We start from the raw sequence: 9,501 nt of genomic DNA, 5'->3' as shown, positions 1-9,501 counted from the left end.
CGAACCCACTCTGCATGGTAAAGATAATGAAGGTCGAGGTCAGAATCCAAGTGGCATCGTCCCATGTATCCATCCTACTCGGATCTTAGACACCGAAACCCACGGTAATGAAAGAGAGACGACAAGGAAAAGATAAGACAGTATCAGTAAACGACACGTGAACAGTCGTGAATATATTATCGAGATGGGGATCAAGTTTAAAATTCATAAAAATGAAATGATTGAAAAATCAGTTACTGCACGAAAAGAGTGAACAAAGTACCGAGATGATAAATAAGGTTAACTTACAACAAAATGATGCAGCTTTGCTTATTGATCAATAATTATAACTATGATCAAACTTCTTTTTTCAAAAACTCAATTTCAAGATTGAATTCCGAGTATCTGTTGCCTATTTTAGTATTATAACCTATTTCAAAAAATTTTTATCAATTATTTTCTTTTCAATGGCAATAGAGAAAAAAACATCATTTCAAAAATAAGTTTTAATTGGTTCGCATAAAATAGATTTTGGCGAGTCTATTGGGTCAGGTCAAATCCTTACCCAATATTTAGGTTTAGTTAAGCATCATTTCCAGCTGCTCAGAGTTGAGTACTTAAGGCGATAATTTTTTTGGTCAAGTTAAAACTAATCAGAAAAAGATTATTTAATCCTAAGCAAATTAAATATTTTTTGAAAGACAATAAAATTGTATTTTCAGAATTAGTTGCATATACAGATTTTTTTGGGCATAACAAGCTAATGAAATGAATTTCAAAAAGCTTTTCTAAAGTTTATATCAGTATAAGGAATTAAATTAAATCACATGAATTTTCACCTATTAGAAAAGTGTTTTGAACTCTGAATTTATAAATAAAAACTCGATAAAAAACTGCTTATCATTTGCTGATATCGGACAAAATATGTTAATGATGTTTATAATGACGGTCTATTTGGCTGAACAAAAATGAAAACTCCGACCACCAAACCAAACTAAAGTGGAGATGATAAAATATACCAGGAATAATCAAATTGAATTTTTGCAAAATTGTTCAATGAAAATCTGAAGTGTTTTTAGCGTCGGACAGTTTGCCTGATTTTTAAGGAAAAGCCCATTAAAGGAATTGCTTAAAAGTAATTCTGGAGTAAAAAAAACACTCAATATGGACAAAACAAAAAATCTTAGAAACTCTTGACCTGTTTTCATGCTGCAATTAATTTAATAGATGTTTAATTTCAACTCAATGTAAATGCTATCAAGAACAATCTTCAAAAAAATGTTTGAACAAATTGAACTAAAAAACCGCAGGAAGCCGAAAACTACAAGATCCATCTTAAATTACACGCTAACTTGATAGCAGCTGGAAAATTTGCAGCATTGAATTTTTAGTTCAAGACCTCAAGTCTCAAAGTTAAAAGCCCTTGTGTATGATTTTTTCGGCTCTGTTCTCTTGAAACAAAAATGAATTAAACTTGAAATGCAATATCGGCGAACAACCTTTAAAATTTTAAGCTGCGATAATTTTCTTACCTTTGTTTTTTTGCATAAATTTCAATCAATAAAGAAGAATTAATTAAAAAAAACTTGAAAAAGTGTCATGATTATTGAAAAGAACCATAAAAACGAACCACAATAAAATCCAACTAAAGTAACCGAAATAACTAAGTTTTACACAAAGAAAAAACATTCAAATAAACAGGAACGATATCAATTACATGATTTATATTAGTTCCAGGAACTAATTTACCAAAAGTTAAAACAATTCATCCCTTTTAAAGTACCAGGTGAAATATTTATCTCAAGATTGAGTTTGCCCAAGGACATAAGAATTCAAGCAACGGAGTCTTGCGAAAAATTATCAAAAAACCTAGTAGGAACATAAACACTTAGATCTCTTTAACTATATCCCCCTCAGGGATCTATTAACGAACATAACGCTATAAATAAATCATAATCATAACAAGACCTCTCATAGCAGGGTGAAGCCCTGAATGTTTCGACTACCTCATAAGGTCTATAGAGCAGTAATATCATTACAAAATCAAATAAAATAAATAAAAATGATTTTTTTTTTAAATTGAGATTTTATTGTAAAAATAACCCCCCCCCCCCACACGCCATATGAAGAACAAAGCGATAGATTTCACTCCTAGTAACAAATAGATTATGGCAAAAAAGCTTCCTTCAATCAATTCGGAACGATTTCTAAATTTCTAAGACAGATTAAATCTCCGCTTACGCGTTTATAGCGCGAAATATATCGCGCGTTAATTGTCCCAATTTGGTCAAAATGGCAATCTTGAAACCCGCTTAACTTTACAAAAAACGATCAAAGGTAAAATATCTTAAAATTAGGCGCACGTCAACAATATATTTTTTAAGGATATTTAAAAAGTTCCGTCAAAAATGGCTAGTCGAAACTTGTCGAAATTTGTCTGAAGAAAAAACCCACCTCATGCACAAATATTCCGTTACTTTCGTTGCAAAAACCGGAACACTAATAAACGAATCACGCACATTAGGGAAAAATTTTATTTTAAATGTTCACATTTTATAGCGCCGATTAGAATGGTCACCGTAAGGCTACAAGCCTGCGTTCAGGTGCCAGTTGAGAGCAATTTGAAAATTCAGAATCTAGATTATTGTGGTTATCCGATTGAACCCTAAAGTTCAATTAGAATGTTTTTGTTGATGGAGATCGAAATCATGAAGATCGAAAAAAATTTTCGATCAGGTTTTTTTTTAATTTTTCCTCGTCAGGAAACAAAGCATAAAATTTAGCCTTAGTTTAAAAAAAACATTTTCAGAGAAACCTGTACCATGCTGATAGAGGTCATAGTTTATGAACATTACTGTCTCATTTAGTTCCTAAGCAATGTTTCTTTTTTAACAAAACGTTATAGTTTAGTTTGACATACACACTCGCTAACTATGTTTTAAGGTAAAATTTGTTCAGTATTGATTGTGTTTGTAATGTTCTGAACCGTGAATCACTTCGAAGATGCCTCATTAATTCTTTGGAAGTTATGAAATTTTTCACATCTATTCTCTTATTACTTTTGTTATTTTCTTATTACTTTTGTTAGTGTTTTTAAGACTTTTTGCTTATGTAATTCATAGATCAAAACAACTTTATAATTTTAACTCGTCGAATTTGGTTCATCAAACTTTTTTTTTCCGGTCATCATTCTCATTAAAAAAAATTGTTGATTTTGCATTTTATCTAATTTTTGTTTTTGATGTGCATCCATGAATCAGTGTTCCATATTGATAAATTGGTTGTACGTAGCTTTTGTACACTTATATGAAATGTTCACACGACAACATAGTTCTAATTTTGAGAATTATGTCGAAGAGAAATCAAATGAATTTAGCGCATCGATTTTTCACATGCCGGATATGTGCAGTGGAACACAACTTGCGATTAGTTTGAGCTCCTAAATATCCAACATCGTTTTCTGTTTACATAATTTTCCCTCATATTTGCGTATGGTTTTAATTTCTTTGAGCTAAAAACAGTTGTTTTGATTTTTTCCTTGTTCATCGTAAGTCAATTTGCTGCCATCAACGTTTCTATGTACTTCAAATCCAGATCAAATTTTTCTTCCAACAATTCGCCCCATGGACTTTTAAAAATTCAACGGTAAAGCATATCAGAATTTAATACATTTTACCAAATCCCCTTTTTTGGAAAAAAGGGATATGGTTGCAGAGATCCAAACACTTCTTTGAAAAAAAAAATTGTATGTTGATACAATGTTTTTTGGTATTGTTTCTATCTGCTAGATCTTCTTCAGTCTAGTTTCGCCGAAATTGCCGTATGAAAATTTGGCAGTGCTTCTTGAGATGACTTTGCAGCCTCCTCGTCAAAAGCAGCTGATAAAAAAATAAGAAAAAAGAAAACATGGAGAAAAACAAATGATTATTTTGGTTCCCTTTTTGTTAACTAACCATTGGAATCAACTTTGAAAACAAAATAGACTATCAAAATTGAGGACTTTGATTTTTAATGAAAGTGGACGTTAACACAAAAACGCGGCCTTGCTTTGCAAACAATAGCGAGAACACGACAAAAATCAGCTTGCTTTATAAGTACAATAAGAAAAAGCATAGATGAGCTTCGCATTAGCAAAAATTTGAAACAAATTTTAACTTTTAATAATTCAACGGTAAAGCATAACAGAACTTAAAACATTTTATCGAATCTCCTTTTTTCGAAAAGGGCGATATGGTTGCAGAGATCTAAACACTTTTTCGAAAAAAATCTATCTGCTGATACAAGGGTTTTCGGTATTGTCTCTATCTACTAGATCTTCTTCAGTTTATTTTCGCCGACATTGCAGTATGAACAATTGGCAGTGTTTCTTGAGATGATTTTGCAACCTCCTCATCAAAAGCATCTCATAAAAAAAATAAGAAAAAACAAAACATGGAGAAAAACAAATGATTATTTTGGTTCCCTTTTTAATAAATAACCATTGGAATGAACTTTGAAAACAAAACAGACTGTCAAAACTAAGGACATTGATTTTTAATGAAAACGGACGTTAACACAAAGTCTTGGCCTTGCTTCGCAAACAATAGCGAGAACACGACAAAAATCAGCTTGCTTTATAAGTACAATAAGAAAAAGCATAGATGAGCTTCGCATTAGCAAAAATTTTTAACAAATTTTAATTTTTAATAATTCAACGGTAAAGCATTACAGAACTTAAAACATTTTATCGAATCTCCTTTTTTCGAAACGGGGGATATGGTTGCAGAGATCCAAACACTTCTTCGAAAAAAATTTATATGCTGATACAAGGTTTTTTGGTATTGTCTCTATCTACTAGATCTTCTTCAGTCTATTTTCGCCGACATTGCAGTATGAACATTTGGCAGTGTTTCTTGAGATGATTTTGCAACCTCCTCGTCAAAAGCATCTCATAAAAAAGTTAAGAAAAAACAAAGCATGAAGAAAAACAAATCTTTATTTTGGTTCCCTTTTTGTTAATTAACCATTGGAATGAACTTTGAAAACAAAACATACTGTCAAAATTAAGGACTTTGATTTTTAATGAAAATCGACGTTAACACAAAGTCGCGGCCTTGCTTCGCAAACAATTGCGAGAACAAAACAAAAATCAGCTTGCTTTATAAGTACAATAAGAAAAAGCATAGATGAGATTCGCATTAGCAAAAATTTTTAACAGTTTTTAACTTTTAATAATTCAACGGTAAAGCATAACAGAACTTAGAACATTTTACCGAATCCCATTCTTTTTCGAAAAGGGGGATACGGTTGTAGAGATCCAAACACTTCTTCGAAAAAAATCTATATGCTGATACAAGGTTTTTTTGGTTTTGTCTCTATCTACTAGATCTGCTTCAGTCTATTTTCGCCGAAATTGCCGTATGAACATTTGGCAGTGCTTCTTGAGAAGACTTTGCAGCCTCCTCGTCAAAAGCAGCTGATAAAAAAAAAGAAAAAACAAAACATGGAGAAAAACAAATGATTATTTTGGTTCCCTTTTGCTGATTAACCATTGGAATGAACTTTGAAAGCAAAACAGACTGTCAAAATTAAGGACTTCGATTTTCAAAGAAAGTGGACGTTAACACAAAGTCGCGGCCTTGCTTCGCAAACAATAGCGACAACACGACAAAAATCAGCTTGTTTTATAAGTACAATAAGAAAAAGCATAGATGAGCTTCGCATTAGCAAAAATTTTGAACAAATTTTAACTTTTAATAATTAAACGGAAAAGCATAACAGAACTTAAAACATTTTATCGAATCTCCTTTTTCGAAAAGGGGGATATGGTTGCAGAGATCCAAACACTTTTTCGAAAAAAATCTATATGCTGATACAAGGTTTTTTGGTATTGTCTCTATCTACTAGTTCTTCTTCAATCTATTTTCGCCGACATTGCAGTAAGAACATTTCATACAAAAGCAACTGATAAAAAAAAAATAAGAAAAACCAAAACATGGAGAAAAACAAATGAATATTTTGTTTCCCTTTTTGTTAATTAACCATTGGAAAGAACTTTGAAAACAAAACAGACTGTCAAAATTAAGGACTTTGATTTTTAATGAAAGTGGAAATTAACACAAAGTCGCGGCCTTGCTTCGCAAACAATAGCGAGAACGCGACAAAAATCAGCTTGCTTATAAGTACAATAAGAAAAAGCATAGATGAGCTTCGCATTAGCAAAAATTTTTAACAGTTTTTAACTTTTAATAATTCAACGGTAAAGCATAACAAAACTTAAAACATTTTACCAAATCCCCTTTTTTCGAAAAGGGGGATATGGTTGTGGAGATCCAAACACTTCTTCGAAAAAAATCTATATGCTGATACAAGGTTTTTTGGTATTGTTTCTATCTACTAGATCTTCTTCCGTCTATTTTCGCCGACATTGCCGTATGAACATTTGGCAGTGCTTCTTGAGACGATTTTGCAGCCTCCTCAACAAAAGCAGCCGATAAAAAAATTAAGAAAAATCAAAACATGGAGAAAAACAAATGATTCTTTTGGTTCCCTTTTTGTTAATTAACCATTGGAATGAACTTTGAAAACAAAACAGGCTGTCAAAATTAAAGACTTTGATTTTTAATGGAAGTGGAAATTAACACAAAGTCGCGGCCTTGCTTCGCAAACAATAGCGAGAACGCGACAAAAATCAGCTTGCTTATAAGTACAATAAGAAAAAGCATAAAAGACCTTCGCATTAGCAAAGTTTTTTAACAATTTTCAACTTTTAATAATTCAACGGTAAAGCATAACAGAACTTAAAACATTTTACCGAATCCCCTTTTTTCGAAAAGGGGATATGGTTGTAGAGATCCAAACACTTCTTCGAAAAAAATCTATATGCTGATACAAGTTTTTTTGGTATTGTTTCTATCTACTAGATCTTCTTCAGTCTAATTTCGCCGACATTGCCGTATGAACATTTGGCAGTGTTTCTTGAGATGATTTTGCAGCCTTCTCGTCAAAAGCATCTGATAAAAAATTAAGAAAAAACAAAACATGGAGAAAAACAAATGATTTTTTGGTTCCCTTTTTGTTAATTAACCAATGGAATGAACTTTGAAAACAAAACACACTGCCAAAATTAAGAGCTTTGATTTTTAATGAAAGTGGACGTTAACACAAAGTCGCAGCCTTGCTTCGCAAACAATAGCGAGAACACGACAAAAATCAGCTTGCTTTATAAGTACAATAAGAAAAAGCATAGATGAGCTTCGCATTAGCAAAAATTCGGCTACGTCATAGATTCGAACCTCCGACTTTGAGTCTCACTCACCTACGGAAGCCTTTTTATTAGGAAATTGCAGATAAAATGTTAAACTCTAGCCGCAAATGAAGCAGAGAACGGATGATATGCCATTTCCAATGCTACCTTAAAATTTCCAAAATAAGTGAACTTTTTTAACGAACACTTTTATTTGCGAGTTAGGTTTAAAAAAGAAGGTTCGTAATGACACGCTAAACCGACGCTACTGTTATAAAACAGGGTTCAAGAATTTTGAAAAACGGAGTTTAGTTTACATTTTCTATCTCTTTTCGACCAACTTTAGAATCCCACAGTGTACGTTTTACAGTGCGGCAACTATTTCATTTAAAAAATACAACAATCGTTTCTACTTGAATTTCATTCTTATCAGTTCGACCATAGGCCCTGCGCGGCTATGGATTTTGTTCGAACTTTCACATTTGGTTCGACTTACTTCGATTGATCTTTTGACCCGAGTGGGCCTAATGTTTTTATTCAAATAACTTTCAGCTCGTTGGACTGAAAGCCCTCTGCGACAATTTTTGTTCGAACTATGACACCTAATTCAACCACTTCGGTCGAAAGATAAAGTTGAAACCTCGTCCTGTTTTTGAACAATTGAATTTTTCATGAGGTATCAATAACAATAAATAAACGCCGCCTTGACAGAAAAATAAATAACTGAAAAAATAACTGCATATAATTGAATTGCATAATTTTTTTTTTTTAAAAGTTGTAGCAGCCTGCTATTAATGCACTCTATTGAAATAGGTTTTGTATGCTACGAAGTTTGGATTACGGTAACGTTTCAAACTTCAATTTTTTTTGCTTAGTTGCGCTTCTAAAATAGTGTTTCAGTTGTCAAGTTTTTCTTTCTATAAGTCATTTTGTTCAATTTCAGTAACTTGAATTCAGTTGTCTTCAAATTGTTGTGCTCATGCAATGGGGAAAGTCCTTGCATGTCAGGCTTGCATCTCGAGCATTGAAAGTCACGGTAAAGTAGTCGATTTGTAGCACTGCGCAAATTGGGATGACAGAATCTAAGCAACCATATCAACAAATAGAGATAAAACCCAGAAAAAAAAACAATTTATTTTAAATTTTTGATATTTTTGCTGAGAACTCATTCGGGTAGATTGCAATACTAGCAGACTTCAAATGGCAAAAACTTAGTTTAAAAATCAACACCGGTCCATATAATTACCCACTCCGCACCATTTGCGATACCAAATGAAAAAAATTTGGCTGAAAGCAAGTAAAAAGTCTAATGAAAGTTTGTAAAAAAGCCAAAAAAATCCTGGAAAAAATTACCTGCATTTAAACCGGAATCGAACTCTCAAGCTTTGTCTTCTCAAGCATGAAAATAACCACTTCACCAAATGATCACAATTGTTTCTGAGATTGAACTTGTGAACAGAAAACTTTTATTCAAAGAACCAAAACGAGGCCCAAAAATATATAATCAAAATCAGCACTAAATATAAAATTTACTAAACATACATTCTAAATATACAAATTACAGAACAACTTTAAATTAAAAAAATGTTTTAATCAGAATAAAAATCTATTCTTTGGAAAGTAAGCCCATGAAAAAAACTATGCCAAATATCTTATCTGCAATTGAGAAAAAATGCTTTCCACAGTAACTATGCTAATAAAATAAACGGACAGACGACAGTCTAATATAGCCGAGTATTTTCAATTCGCAAAAAAAGGTCTCGACTGTTATGAAACCCCTATGATTTGTCTTTTAAAGCAAGATTATTACCCTTTCAACAAATAAGCAGAATGGTCCTTGAATTTAAATTTATAAACAAAAACCATTTAGCCGAAGAAACAAAACAAAACTCAAAAACAATCAGAGTTGATACATTTACAAATTACAGAACAACTTTCAACTAAAAAATTGAATGTTTTTTTCTTATTGAAAATTTATGTTCTGGAAACAAAAAACATTAAAAAAAATAAACAGATAAAATGCCTGTATTTGCGAAGAACGGAAAATAATCTGACAAAAAAAAAACGATTCTGAAAAACAAATCATTTCAAAAATATAAAAACTACCGAATCAAGGTTCGTGATTTATCTTTAATCTCTAAAAAACTGATCACGATAGCAAGTGAAAGTTTTTTTATATTTCCTAATTTCGAACATATGAAAAAGAAAAATTGTTAACAGGAAAATTTCTAGTCTCCCAGCACGAGACACTTGCTATCGCAAGTTTAATTAGATTGAAAAGTAATTTTATCTGATAA

General features: G+C 31.8%; 2 protein-coding genes across 2 annotated transcripts in view; both read left to right on the top strand.

Annotated features, from left to right (window-relative positions):
• The window catches only part of LOC134840490 (Bardet-Biedl syndrome 1 protein homolog), a gene marked incomplete in the record, with an annotated part of 512,639 nt that overhangs the window by 265,772 nt on the left and 237,366 nt on the right, over positions 1-9,501 (top strand).
• Positions 1-9,501, top strand: part of LOC134840491 (uncharacterized) — a 453,696-nt gene that overhangs the window by 265,772 nt on the left and 178,423 nt on the right. The gene's annotated exons all lie outside the window — the stretch shown is intronic.

The sequence above is a fragment of the Symsagittifera roscoffensis genome, chromosome 2 (assembly GCF_963678635.1).
Source record: "Symsagittifera roscoffensis chromosome 2, txSymRosc1.1, whole genome shotgun sequence".
In the NCBI taxonomy this organism is placed as follows: Eukaryota; Metazoa; Xenacoelomorpha; order Acoela; family Convolutidae; genus Symsagittifera; species Symsagittifera roscoffensis.
This window is presented reverse-complemented; position numbering and strand designations above follow the sequence as displayed.